The sequence below is a fragment of the Arvicanthis niloticus genome, chromosome 16 (assembly GCF_011762505.2).
Source record: "Arvicanthis niloticus isolate mArvNil1 chromosome 16, mArvNil1.pat.X, whole genome shotgun sequence".
In the NCBI taxonomy this organism is placed as follows: Eukaryota; Metazoa; Chordata; class Mammalia; order Rodentia; family Muridae; genus Arvicanthis; species Arvicanthis niloticus.
The window spans coordinates 64,668,403-64,683,412 of record NC_047673.1 but is presented as its reverse complement, the minus strand read 5'-3'; the positions used below and the strand labels follow the sequence as shown (position 1 = coordinate 64,683,412).

The 15,010-nt window shown below is 38.3% G+C and overlaps 1 protein-coding gene across 1 annotated transcript in view; it reads right to left on the bottom strand.

Moving 5' to 3' along the window:
• Positions 1–15,010, bottom strand: part of Fmn2 (formin 2) — a 343,084-nt gene that overhangs the window by 63,368 nt on the left and 264,706 nt on the right. The window lies entirely within an intron of this gene.

Sequence of the window (15,010 nt, the reverse complement as noted above, 5' to 3'; positions counted from 1 at the left end):
ATCTCCCGACTCAATGACTCAAAGTAGACCAAAGTACAAAGTAAAAATAAAATTGTATATGCATGTCCATTGCCTTCGTATATGAAAACCAATGGCTGTACCTTTGGGTATATTTTCTCATTAGACCGATTCCTGCAATGAACTATCAACCAGTATTTGCTCTTTTCATTTTAAACTGATTTCCCTGTCTGGCAGATAATCCTTATCTTGTACTAGTAAATCAAATGAGGGATTTTTCAAACTTAGGATTTAGGCCACAGACCATCTGAAGACATCACCTCCTTGAGTGATCTCCAGCTTATGATGATGTCACACCATCCTACACATAAGCTTGGCTCATAAGCACTAAACCAAGCGCTTAGCATTCCGACTTGTTTGGTTATACATATCCCAAGAATGTTATTTCACCTCTCTCCACATTTCTTCCAGAACTATATATAATCTTAGCCACTAATATCCAAAATTTAGGCTAAATCTATTCTTGAACAGGAGATGAGGATCTAATAAGGGAAACACAAAAGGAAATTAAGTATTTAGAAGGGTGAGGCCCTCTGGGCCCAAAGAGGAACTAAGTGCTTTCAAGAGGGGCAATAAAACAAGACAAAACACATGTGACATGTGACTGTCAGGAGTAAGAATGCTGGTAGGCTTTGCACCAACAACCCAGGAAAGGAGAAAACAGTGGAACCATGTCTTCCTGTTTAGAGAGAAAAATCGGTTCATGCATGATTCTGTCAAAACAAACTATCAATGGTCAGAAAGAGTAAATTGCAGACTTCCACTTGAAAATAATGTTCTTATTCTACATCACTCCTAGAAAGCCCCCCTAACTGAATACTGCAATATAAAGATGTTTGAATCCATGTGATTTCATGGGAGCTAAAAGGGAGAAAGGTAAGTTCACATCTCCCATCATCCTAACCAGCAGACAGACCGTAGCTGAAGAGAGGTCAAGGGAACAGCGCTGCTCCCATTGTCCTAAGCTACAGACGGACAGTGGCTGCTGAAAGGAGACCATGGGATCAGAGGATTGCAGACCCTTTTCTCAGCAAGTTGACATTGGCATCTCCTTTGTCTGTGTGGCCCACTGAGTTTAATTCGGGGTCTTTGCCTGAGTAAGGGTGAGGGGTTACTTAATGAAAATTAATTAAAAAAAAATGTCAGGCAGTGGTGATAGATTCCTTTAATTCCAGCACTTGGGAAGCAGAGGCACGCAGATTTCTGTAATTTGAGGCTAGCCTAGTCTACGGAACAAGGTCTAGGACACCCAGGGCTACGTAGGAAAACCTTGTCTTAAAAAAAACAAAATAAGAAGAAGTGTGTAATAAATTAGAGAGGAAGAATTCTTAGGAGGAGATGAGTGAATAACAAGAAGCCTGGAAAAACTTGTACTGATTTGATGATTGTTTCCTCCACAGTCTTACTCAGAAGACAGAAAGACAATGAATCATTTAAAAATAAACTACCAAAATAGAAACGAGCACCAACAGTCCGTGGCTAAGATGCTGGCAAGGTTCGACCTCATTCTAAATATGACCAGTATTTCCCAATATATCTGCTGTTACTTTTAATTTCAAAGTTTATTTCCTTCATATTTTTGGAGTTCATGTGGCTGGTGGACTGAGGTAAAAATCCAGAAGTCCACTTGAACATTAGCGTGACCTCATTCTACTAACTTTAACTTTGCCTGTAGGATCTGAAAACCATCTATGATTATTTCAAAATATCTTGGTTTTTCCCGCTGTTATTTTTTGTCAATGTTTTTCAGGCTTTTAAACTTCTTCAAGGAGGAAGTGAAGAACATTAACAGGAATTCTTTGTTTCTGATGTTGGAGACATGACTCTCTTTGTTTTAGGATGGAGTTAAGAAATAGCAAAGAATAAAATGGCAGTATCATTTTATGTCTATTTTTCTTTAACAGCTAATGATAAATACTCATCCTCTGATTTATGTAGTGTTGCCTGAGAGATTTTATTTTTTCCCACATGTGTGCAGTATATATGATATGTAAGCATCTAACTTGTGTGTGTATGTATTGTGGGTTTGTGTTTGTGTGTGTGTGTGTGTGTGTGTGTGTGTGCATCTGAACATCAGACCTCATACTTGTGCATCAAGTGCTTCCTGAACCATCTTTCTCACCCAGTATTCATCATTCAATGACTAAATCCATTAGTCATTCTATTTTGCACTCATACTAAGTATTATGCCTTATTTTATGTATCAGGTATAAACACTAAAATGAAACTTTCCCTGAAAATTAATTAATGGCTTTGGGGGATCAGAGAGGTATTGAAATGGGTAATTATTTATAAATATTTACTTTTTAGACATTTTCATATAGAAGTTTTGTAGCTACATATCTCCTCATGTTCTGACTATATTGTGACCCTGACTCTACAGTAAGTTATGAAAACATGCAGCTGTTGACCAATGTGATTGATAGCTGCTTTGGATTTGGAAAACCAGCAGACACTGTTCACACTGAACTAATCGTTTCCTCTATGACCTGGTATATCTATTGATAACATAGAACAAAATATACATCATGAGACTTACATAAATGTTATAATGCTGAATGGTTGTGCATGCCTATGCAGGCTACTGGAGTAGACATGCAAGAAATTCACATTAGCAATTTAAGCCTCAAGTAGAATACTAGAGCTCGGAATGTAGCTCTTTGGAGAGAAGTTTGCCTAGCATGTAAAAATATTTGGCTTTGATTTATCCAGGGAAAAACACATTTCTTAGAATAGTCTGAAAGGAAAGTATTTTGAGACAGGGTATTGCTTTGTAGCCCAGGCTGGTCTTGAACTCAGTTCTCTTTATATCCTCGTTTTCAAATGCTGGGATACAGGTGTGCAACATCATGGACCATAAATATACTTTTAAAAGAGTATGAAAGTGTATAGTGTGACATGCAAAAATGTATTTTAGAGACTGTTTTTTTAATGAGTTTGAAATTCAGTGAGTTTCCATCTCAGTAGAAGGCTTAGCTACTTAAATAGAGTTAACAAAAACTCATATTTGTCTTCTCCCCTCTTCTTCCTCCTCGTTTTTTTTTTTTTTTTTTTTTTTAATACTGAGTCTCATGTAGCTCAAGGTGGCCCCAAGCATGTTACAGAGCCAAGGATGACCTAGAGGTCTCAGTCTTACTGTCTCCATTTCTCAAATTCTTGAATTACATACAGGTGTACCACAAAGGCCACCTTCCCAACACACACATTTGAAATAAAATGAAGACATTTTAGAATACTGACTTATCAGGTTAGCAACATATTACACATTATTCAGGAGAAGCAGTACAGCTATGTTGTATGAGATTATAAAAAGTCACCCGCCTTGGCAGCAAGCACCTTTACCTGTTGAGTCATTCCACGGGCCCTCAGTTCTTATTTTCCTGAGTCTATATTTAAAGTTCTCAAAATCATGACTACAAAAGATCCTATATTTACAATATGAATTCATTTGTATCCAGCTATCACTGATTAATCAAATAGAAAATAAAACGCAAAACACTGGCATCTAACTTTAGGTATTGAATTAGTGCACTCGGGTAGTGCTGAGCTAAGGATCTTCTGCAGCACTTGCTGAGAAAATGAGGACTTTGGTGGAATAGCTGGTAATTTCTCTCCTTATTTCAAGTCTGCAAGGTGAATTCAAGCTGAGAATTATTTAGCACATCTTCTTTTTTGTCCTCAATTTGTTGAAATTGTTTTCTTATCTCAGTTATTTGCATTGCCTTATTTACCCTACATTTTTTCTAGAGGGCCTTGACTGGAGTAAGCCACATCTCTTGGCCAACCTTCTCATGTGTTTCTTAGACAGTTTCTTGCACAATGTCAAATAGTGAAAAGGGCTAAACTTAAAGAGGTATCACATCAAATGATTCGAATCCAGTCATACTTTCCTTCCCCCAATTCTCCTAGCAACATGGCTACTAGAGCCAAAAAACCAACAAAAAGGACTTTATAGATTACTTTGTAAGGTTATATTTTCATAACACTGTAAAAGAACTCCCACTTACTTTGGGAACTGTTTTGATGAGTTAAATAATATACAACAGGGTTTGGCAATCTACTGGATGTAGCATGTAAAATTTGCATTCATTCACACTAATCTAGGGTTTCCTGTGTCAGTAATAACCCCTCACTTTCAAAATCACTAAAGATGCAAATCTCTGTGCCACAGTATTACCAGAGGGCTTAAAACATATTTTTATTCCAAATATGCTAGTGTTTTTCCTTAGAAGACTGTGTGAGGGAGAATGTGAACCTGACCTTGATCTCACACAGGAAATCGTTGTTTGAAATGTAGAAATATGCTAGGTGTTTGGAGAGGAGAAACCTATGTTGACAGGATACTTACTGCCCTGTTTGTTTTTGTGTTAAGTACAGCATCTACATGATCCTCTTGAATTCTCACAACAAATGAAGGAAACTGAGCAAGGAAAAATGAAAAAGCCTGCCACAGGTCAAAGGATCATGGTCATCTTCTTATTGGGTATTTGTTGTTGGAATTTCCAACCCCAATAAACCCATATAAAACCCACACAATCCAGTTGTTATAATTATAAGCTATATTCCTAGATTGGGCAGATCTAACACTCTACTAACATTCTTCAGCTATATGACTCCTTGTTACTTGTGGTTTCTCCTGGCCATGCAATTCTGGTCCATCATAGCTTCCTCCTCCTTTTCCTCCATCCTCTCTACTCCTTTGTCCTGTTCTCCCTCCCTACCTGCCATAACTCTCAAACCTCCAGTCCCACATTTCCTGTCCACTGCCCAATCACTGGCTCTCGCCATTACTGATCAGTTAAACTGGGAAGAAGTTTCACATAGCATCAGTTGAGTATGTGATGAGCTGATGGACTGCTCCTGCAGGGCAGCCCCTCTTGAAGAAGCAGAATTAACATGAGAATACAAACCACCAGGCCAACCCACAATAGGTGTTGAATATCTGGTAATTTCTCTCCCTTCCTTCTTATGGCAAGTCTTCAATGTGAACGTACTCATAGCTTCTATTAGTCAAAGACAACAACCATATTGTCTTTCATACAGTGAGAAAATTCAGTCACTGTCTTCAAGCTACACATCGAATAAACATTCATGCAATGAGAGGTGGAGATAAAATGCCTTCAGAATATGATGATGTCAATGTTCTCCCAGTGAGAGTAGAATTCATGTTATAAAGAGTCACTCATCATTTTCAGCATGTGATTGCCATTCAAGATGGAATATCATAGGCCTGCTTGTTTTATTGACACCTTTTTTCTGGCTCCATCTTTCTCCACAAAGGTGGACATACAATTTTTATTTTCTTTTTTATTGTGTGCTTGCTTCACATTGCCCAGGCTAAGGTAGCCAGAATATTTCAGGAGCTCATACCACCCAACCAGGACATTACAGTGATCACAAAAGAAAAAATTAGATTTCAGTCATTAGTGGTGATTGATGAGTATTGTATGTCAAGTAGCATTGTGCTGTTTGTTGTTTAAAGATGAAAAGATGGGGTTTTGATAACTTTCCCTAAGTGTGACAATATAGGAAGATACTTTAATGATAAAACTAGGATTTCAATGTCCAATGTTCATCCAAAAATTTCAACTTAACCCCAACAAACATAACTTGCCATGGTGGGGTCTGTGGTCCTACAGTCAGCCTGGGTTCTACCTGTGAGGCTGCCTGTGTTTGCTTTGGAGCCTGTAAGCTTCCTGTAATGCTTTGTGGTGGTAAATTAATTTAACTTGCTTTTTATATCTTATAACCAAATATGGAGCTATTTAAATTACCACCTAGTAAACAACATTCTAACTTCCCCGGTGAAATGTCTGTCTACACGAAATCATCTATAACTGTTGCATTTTTTTGTTATGCTTTATGCTCCACCTGCTGAGAAAATAAATCCACAGTAACCTTGGACTATTTTCTTGGATGACTTTTATTTTACTTGCTTTCTTCCTTCCTCTGGAATAGCTACCATGCTGGAAGCACTGTTCTATTATGCTTAAATACACCCGTCAACATTGGTTATTTATCTCCACCCTTCTATTTCAACTGTCTATTTCTTTAAAAAAAATGAAACCGGGAAGATTGTATCCCACTTCTTTCTTGCCTTAATTGCCCCCTTTCTGATACTAACCATGTGTATGTCAAAAGCAAAGTGATTAGAATTGCCATAAAACAGTGATTTGATGCCTATTTTCCTTGTTTTTAAGAAGGAAAATGTCTGAGAGTTCTAAGTGTGTGTCCTTCTAGAGATGGTTTTGTTGTTTAGACCTCTAACTACTTTTCAATAGTTGAGTATGAAAGAACTTGAGTCTGTGTAACTGGCCATTTCTTAATATAAACCCATAAAAGGCAAAACATATGCAATGAATTCTCCTATGTAATTTATATCTACAATTGGAGAGGAGGGGGGACTAACATTCTCTGAAGCAGACAGTTCTGAAATCTTTCTATTTAGATAGAAAAGCTGAAAGCAAGAACACTTCATCGTTATCCCTCTCCCTCAAAGGCCACAGAACCTGCAGAGGGAGCCCGGGCTCTCACAATGATTTAAAAAAAAAAAAATGATGCCAACACAGAAAGCAATCAGTTTCTAATGGGCTGAACCTAGAAGCTACCACATGGCTTGAAGGTAAAAGTCAAGATATACAGGTTTCTGCCATCTCTCCAGGAAGCTGTGAGCTTCTCCTCTCGGCCTCTAGACAGTAAATCTGGTAGGATTTGAAGTAGTTAACTAAAAAAATCCCAAATTGGGAAGTCAGAAACACCAACTTTACTTGACTTTATCAATATAGTGAAGGGAATGATGTCATTGTTTGAGAGGGTTCTGCAAAGACATTCCATGTCACTTCAGTTTTAATGCCAGGCTGGAGCCTGCATGGTCGGCCAGCATCAGCAGATAAACAAGACCTGTAGTCTTTGTATTCATCTCTGGATAGTTACTCAGAAAGATTTTGGAAAATATGCCTATTAGGAACTAAACATTTCAGTTTTCATTTTATCCTTGTGCCAGACGTCCATTCCTTGGATAAACACTTTACAAACTGACACTCTAAAAGTCACCAAACATGATAAAGTATGTGTGCATCAGTCAGGCCTAATTAAATATTTTCCCTGCCATGATGAATGAACAGTTCTATACTATATGAAACCTTTGGCACTAATAGCTCTCCCACTTCTCCCAGCCTATTCTTTTTTTTTTTAGTTTTGTTTTGTCTTTATTTTGCATGAAAGATTATTTTTCCATTTCAACTCATTTGTTATGCAATCTTGGCTTTAGTAAAATATCACTCAAGGGATACTACATGTAGAAATGTATGAATTAAAATGTATGAATTAAAATTCTTTTTAAGATGTGTTTTTTTTTTTTCCTAAACTATTGGTTGCTTTGGATCACTGGTTGCTTCTAGTGTTTTTGCTTACATCTAAATAAAATATGACAGGAGGAAGAATCTACCATATTCTCTTTAAAAAAGGGATGTGGAGCACAGTGGTACATAGCTCCAATCTTAGTACAAAGAATTTTAAAGCAGGAGACTCAGAAGCTTAAGACTAGTCTGGGCTAAATAGCCAAAATCCTGTCCCTCTAATTCTTACAGTGAATTTTAAAAGATTCCTTGAGGCAGTTCAAGTAAATGGTCAGCTATGTAGTCAAAGCTTCATCACATAATAATGCTAAAAGACATTGACTCATTACTTCAATACCACTGTGATACTAAATTTTTATCCCTCTTTAAATTTCTTGGTAATGTCATGTGTATTCAATATATCCAAACCATACTCATCCCTTACTTCCTTGTCTCTCATCACCTCCTGCTTATCCTGTTCTTCCTAGCTATTCCTGCTTCCTACATTAATATTAATTTATGCACACAGAGCTCAAACAGGTACCTACTGCTTCTGTGATCCTGACTGCAATGGCCAGGCCATGTCAGATCCAGAAAACAGTGTGTCATAGCACATCTCCCTGTATTCTAGTTCTAATCACTGTTTAACAGTTTCTTTATTGTCTTATAATATGAAAATTAGCTACAGGGGCCAAGGGTATGGCTAGCGGAGATCACAGAACTAACGTGCTTAGAGACTGGGGTCGGTGCTGAACACAAGGGAGGGAGAAAGGAACACTGATTGGTTACAGTTACTCTTTGTTTTTAGCACCCGGAGGAAAGAGACTTCTATTCTGAAACATTTTTTTAAAAGTTTGAGGAGCTTGGCAAGAGGCCTCATGGGCAAGGCATTTATTGCCAAGCCTGACAAGTGGAGTTTGAGCCCCAATATTCGCATGGCAAAAGGAGAGAACCACAGGTTGTCCTTGCACTTCTACATGTGAGCATGACACTTGTGCATCCATAGACATTGTCTAGACATGTTCTCTCTCTCTTACTCTCTCTCTCTCTCTCTCTCTCTCTCTCTCTCTCTCTCTCTCTCTCACACACACACACACACACACACACAGACACACACACACACACACTGCTCAAGTCAGCAGGAAGGAGCAGCAGGTACACCAGGAGAAATTCTCATCTGTGTCTCTCTCAGGAAAGAGGAAAGTAAAGATCAGAGAAGACAAGAGACCCACATCGCACAGCTAGCTATACCAGCAAGCTAAGCTCTGTCTCTGTCACTCTGTGGAGTCCTATTTATTCCCTCCAAACATCATATGTCTTCCACGTGCCTTGCCTCAACACGGCTCTTGCCTCAGCATGTGTATCAAATCAACCCAAGCCCACAGAGTCCCAACAAATGCAGCTCAACTACACAGAGTAAGGAAGACCAATACATGTGTGGTGTTGGCAAAGAATCCTTCATCACGTGTCCTTTCATGTGCCTGCTTTAGCAGAACATCCTCTCTCCTGTGTCTGCTTCAGCAAAACACTCCTTCATGAGTCTGCCTTAGTCTTTCACACCTGTTTCCACTTTAACAAAATGTTCTTTCACTTGTTTGCCCCAGCAAAACACCATCCAACCAACTTTCCAACGAATCCTTAAGTTTCCACTCAGTTATAATACCATCAGGTATTATACCTCTCTTTGATATTCTTTACCCACAATGTTACAGATTATAGAACACAAGAAAGTAAATTCCTGAACAGACTGGTTTATATATAATTTAAATTTTACTTCTTCATCTCTTCTATTAGTTTTAATAAAACCAGAAATAAATTCAATGACACTAAAGCTTCTGGCCACTGACATAAACAGCATTTCTAAAACCCATTCTATTTCAAAGTTAATTCCACCCCATATTTGGTTAATGACCATGAATTTAAAGAAATAGAATAAATAAAAAGAAAACAAGTTGAACTTATTAATCATAATTTTTAAATTAGTAAAACTTCCAGAGTGTGGATTGGCTGATTTTATAGCCTCCGTTGATAGGGCCTCAGAGGGCAGAGGAAGGAGAGTCCCGAGTACTGTCTGTATCTCATGGGCTATGCTCCTGAAAGTTCGAGCTTGGCTCTGGGGAACCAGCAAGGCTCTTCCTACAAGACAATCCTGTCTTTTCTTCCAGAAGCTTCTGTGATCATGTGGTGTGGCATGGTACTTCAAAATCCAAGGCACTTCTCTTTGGATAGAAGGGTATTCAGTGAATATGTATGGTCATACATTCTCCTTCAGACATCTGAAGTCTTACTCAGCAACTCTTATTACTTAGAAATGACCATCATTTCTAAAGTCAAACCTACCACCAGGCTATCACTGGATTGTTCACAAAACACAAACTAACTCTTCTTAAGCATTCACTGAATCACCCAGATTTAAAGAAAAACAAATAAACTAGGAATTAAACAGAAAAATTCCTTTGATTAGGAGGCTTTCAATACATTTACAGAAACGAAAATAGTCCAGTATATTTCCTGTCTGAAAGTCAGAAATGGCTGATAGAAGACAGGGGTGGGGAAGGATGAATACAAAGTTTGTGAGTCCAAACTAATATAAAAAGACGTAGTAGAATTTCTTTATTCCAGATCTTACCCCCAGGATGGATGTGATTTGTCTTATGATAATATGATACATAGAAAATGACAAGAATAAAAATTTAAAAACAGAGAGAGAAGATGAGACCCTTCAAGTCTAAATGAATACAACTTTTTGACTTACCTTTTCATCAGCCACATTGAGTGAACTGAGGTGTCTAGAACACAGATGTAGTGAGTCTTATGCATGTTTTATTTCAGTATTAGCTGACCATGTCAGAGGTGGGAGACCAAGTTAAGAACACAAAGGAGGGTCATAAAAGACCAAGGCTTTGAGTTCTACTGATGTATATACAGTCATTGAGCACATTATGTGATCTACTAATGGGGGTAGCGGGTAGCAGGGTCAAGAATATAGCTAATGCTTCACAGTTACACACAATTGAGACTTGAAACTTTAGAATCTGGAAAAAAAAACAACCTGACTACTCCCTCCCATAAGCCTGAGAAGATCCAGTCAACCTGACTGAGTGGCATTCTTGGCACACCAGGCAGAAACAATTCTCCTGGCTTACAAGCAACTCTTACAGAAGTAGCAGCTTAGTTGATGCTGGCAAACATGGCTCATGGAGAGTAAATATTGTGAGATTTTATTTTTAAGTCTGGCATCCTGGGATTTCTCAGAGTCAGAATTACTTAGCCAGAGGTTGGTGAGAGGTTATATGGCTTGCGACATGCAGCGAGGGATCCCAAGACAGATTGGAGAATGTTTCTGTCTGTTCTACCCTGGTCTGCGGTTCAAGAGAAGAGAGTCTATGAAGGGACTCTAGGCAGCCAGAACATGGCAAACATGGCTCTGGCAGACACTGCCCCGCTCTCCCATTCCCTGTGTGGAAAAAAAAAAAAGAAAAAAGAAAAAGAAAAGGATTGCATTTCTTTTCAGCCATCAAGGTCTATTCCCTTATTTGGCCACTTCCACCTTCAGAGGCTCCAGGTCCAACCATGGAGGTACTGAGGTCCAGCAATCAAAAGTTACCTTGTTTTGCCTAAATAATATGCTCAATTAGAATCAAACACCTCATCCTAGCATGGGATTTCTCCTTTTACCTTTATAAATTGCTATTTTTCTATGGGTCATGTCTGTCTCCCTTCTATCCAAAGGCAGTCCTTTGTCTTCTCTCCTGGACAAATACTCCTCCCTTTCTTCTCCCTTATTCCCTCCCCCTTCTCTCTTTTCCTCTGTTTCCTGCCTTTGTCTCTTATCCCCTGATGTTTGGTCCTCTGGGGAAAATAAATTTCCTTTGTGCTGAGAACCTGGTCTTAGGGGTCTTGAGCCAATACCAAACCTTTCCGTAGTACATATAGGCTTCTAACACTCCAGCAGTAACTGTGATACCCAAATGACCCTTCTTGGATATCTATCCATTAGTCTTTCTGTTAAACTTCTGATAGGTTGCCTGCCACATATTATTATGTTGTATCACGGGATAGAAGAATGTTCCTGAGTGTTTCTTTGTCAAGATCTCCACTTTATTTTTTATTGACAAAGTCTTTAAATTTGGAATTCTCCCAGTCCTAGTTCAAATACAGCCAGTTCTCTTAGGCAGAGTAACAAGACAGTAACTCACTTCTTCCAGAATGACACTTGCAAGCAGAATCCAAAGTAAACAGCCCCCAGCCCTTAGCTTTTCTCTTTTTGGTCTATTTATACAACCATATTGGTGTGTGTGTGTGTGTGTGTGTGTGTGTGTGTGTGTGTGTGTGTGTGTCTATGTGTATGTCTGAGTGTGCTTGTGTGCAAGTGTGTGCATATATTTGTGTGTTTGTATCTGTATGTTAATATGGAAGCCAAAGGTTAACATTTGAGCATCTTTCTCTATAACTTTTCACCTTAGTTTTTAAAACAGTATCTCTTGCTGACCCTGAAAGTCACCCATTTTTCAGGATGAGTCAGTCAGCAAGCTCAAGCGGCCCTCCTACAGCATCCCTAGCACTGGGATTGTAGGTATGCAGTGCCATGGTCAGCTTTCTACATGGCAGCTAGGGAGTCAAACTCAGCAAATTTGTGAAGCAAGCACCTCAGTGAGTGACCCACCTTCCCAGTTCTACTACCATGTATCTTTTTAGTTTCTGATGATGATAACAATACAACAGTAACACAGAAGCTAACATCTATCCATCACTTACTGAGAACTAAAGCATCTGTCAGGGATCACGTCATTCAATCCTCTTTAACAAAGTAAATACTATGGACTGACAGTTTTAATAGTAGTTTAAGGTATAGAACTATAGTGATGAAGACGTCTGGCTCAAAATCAAAGGCCCCTAGAAGGGTTATATTGTCTTTCTTCACAGAGCTACCATTGATCACTGTCCAGTCTACATAATAGTGCTGGGGAAATGGTATGAACAACATTTTGGGGGAAAATGTTAAACGTTTCAGATAATCCATTACTTATGTTAATCTCTAAAATCATAATTGCTGTTGTACTAACTAAGCATCTTATTGTATTTCCAACTCCTTGAATTTGTGTTTAATACAATGGATGTCTTCACTTCAGCTTTTGCTTCCTTAGAACTTGACAATACTTTAATCAGTTTGCCTAGCACAGTATCTGATATCAACTCAAGAGCTGCTCAGTGTGTGCTATGTGAGCACACACTGAGACTGTTAGGGACTTGTCTAGTAAAGGAATGACAAGGAATTTATTCAATAAAACTCTTAATTTTTTTTTCAATCTTTTGAGACAGGGTTTCTCTGTACAGCTCTGGCTGTCCTGGAACTTACTCTGTAGACCAGGCTGGCCTCGAACTCAGAAATCCGCCTGCCTCTGCCTCCCAAGTGCTGGGATTAAAGGCGTGCACCACCACTGCCCGGCTCAATAAAATACTTTCACTAAGAATACTTAGAGTCTCTTTCTAATGTGATCACAAGTTGTAGTATTCCATTGGGTGGATTATATTTCGTTGGGATTGAGACAACAGTCTAGTTGTTGTGAAGGTAGGTGTGATATGTGGTTAACACTTCCTTCACTGGACTTTAAAGAAAGCATATTTCTCTTTCTACATAGCTGGGCTACATCCCATCAGCTGAAGCCCTCATGCTTAGGAGCAGGAAGGACTCCTGTCTCCACCAAGCAGGAATTCTGTCTCCAGACTGATGTTAGACTCAAGGCTTCAACATCAGCTCCTCTTGGTTTGCCTGGTTTATTTTAGACTTGCTGTCTTCTACAAGCTTGTGAAACAGCTTTCCAAGTCACTTTCTCCCAGGCTTTCCTTAAAGTTCATGACCTCCTCCCTATCTCATTGTCTCTTTCTCTCTCTTCCCCTCCCTCCTCTTTCTCCCCACTTCTCTTTCTGTAGATACATTCTCCTTGTCTTTCTCTTTGTTATTTGTCAGAGTTTTTCACACAGACACACACACACACACACACACACACACACACACACACACAATTGTTTTCCCCTAGAGAATGACTAAGAGTAGAGAGGAAGACAGAGAATGGAGATTCCTGGGGAAATTTTTCCTAACCATGACCCTGACTGCAAATCCTCATTCTAAAAGGTCACTCCAGGAAGCTCCTGGCTTCCACTGTGTGTCTTTTGTACATTGAAATGGAAATTTCCTTTAGCTAAACCTTTCAACTTTTATTCTTGAAACAAGTTTCTCAGGATATCTAAATTGGTGGATTAGAAACTGCCTTCAAGATTTGGGAAAAGACAAAAAAATCAGAATAAGAGGAAAAAAAAAAGAATACACGAAGAGATAGGGTGAGCACTGGAAGTCCAAAAGGGAGAGAAGACAGCTGAAAAATGCTTAGAGCAAGAAGAAGAGAAAGATCATGGGATGCCTCAAGTAAAACCAGTACTGTTCTCTTTTTTTCTGCTGCAAACTGAGCTTCAAAGAGAAGGCTATTCAACAAATGATTCCTCAAATAAGACAGGAAGGGTACATGGACAAGAGGAACAGAGAGTGTAACACAAACATGAAAAGCAAGGAAGCACAATTAAAATATTGTAACTCTTCAGCCTCTGAATTAAAAAAAAAAGTGAAATGGATAAAATGGTTTAAAATTGTAAGTGTCAAAGTGATCTATAACCTTAAAGGAATCAAAAAGAAGTGGATGGACAAAGTAGACATAATCAATCCAAGAACTGGAGAGAAAAGCCAAAAATAGGAAGGCTGGCAATATAGATGAAACATTTACAGTGCCAGAAAGACAATCATCAATAATTTAATATTATTTAAATACTTTAATTTTTAAAAAATTAATTTAAAATAATAGTAAAACTTCAATTTAAAATAATAGTAAAAAAAACCAAAAAGAATTAAATAAAATAAAGAAAAAACTGTGAAGAATGATATAGACTCAACCTATCGAAAGAAAGAATGTCAAGGAGCATCAACAAGATTGAAGAATGTGGCACCAAACATCAAGGGATAAAAAGCCAATGACCATGATGACAACTTTAAGAAACTTGGGACACAATCAAGACATAAAATCTACAATGAAATACAAGTAAGAACTGATAAACACTAAAGTCTTTGAGAATCTAGTCAGTAACAAAAGCAGAAAATTCTCCAAATTTAGGGAAAGAAATGGGAATCTAATCACAAGAAGGTTACAAACCCAAATGGAAATGATGACAGAAATTCTCTATGGCACTTTACAAGCAAGACACCCAAAGTACAAATAATAGAAACATGCCAACTCAGAAGGACAAACGCATTAAAATAATCTTATACTGTGTGACACAAACCCAAAAAGTCAGAAAATCCTGGAATGCTATATTTCAAACTTAGAGAATTAAAGTAAAGCTGACCCAAGTTGTTACATACAGAAGAGTAAAATAGAGATGACAAGGATGGTGAGGAACTAATAAGGAAAGTCCAACGAGATGTCATAATAAGGAAGATGACATAATAAGACCTGTTGTTTTATATGCTAATAAAAATAAATACAAACAAATCAAAACCCACTTTCTCCATATCTTGCGTAGTCTTGTATATCCTTTCTTCTGAATCCCATTGGAAAGGGGCAGCACTTTCATTACAAGATAGTCTACAACAGAATTATCTGTCG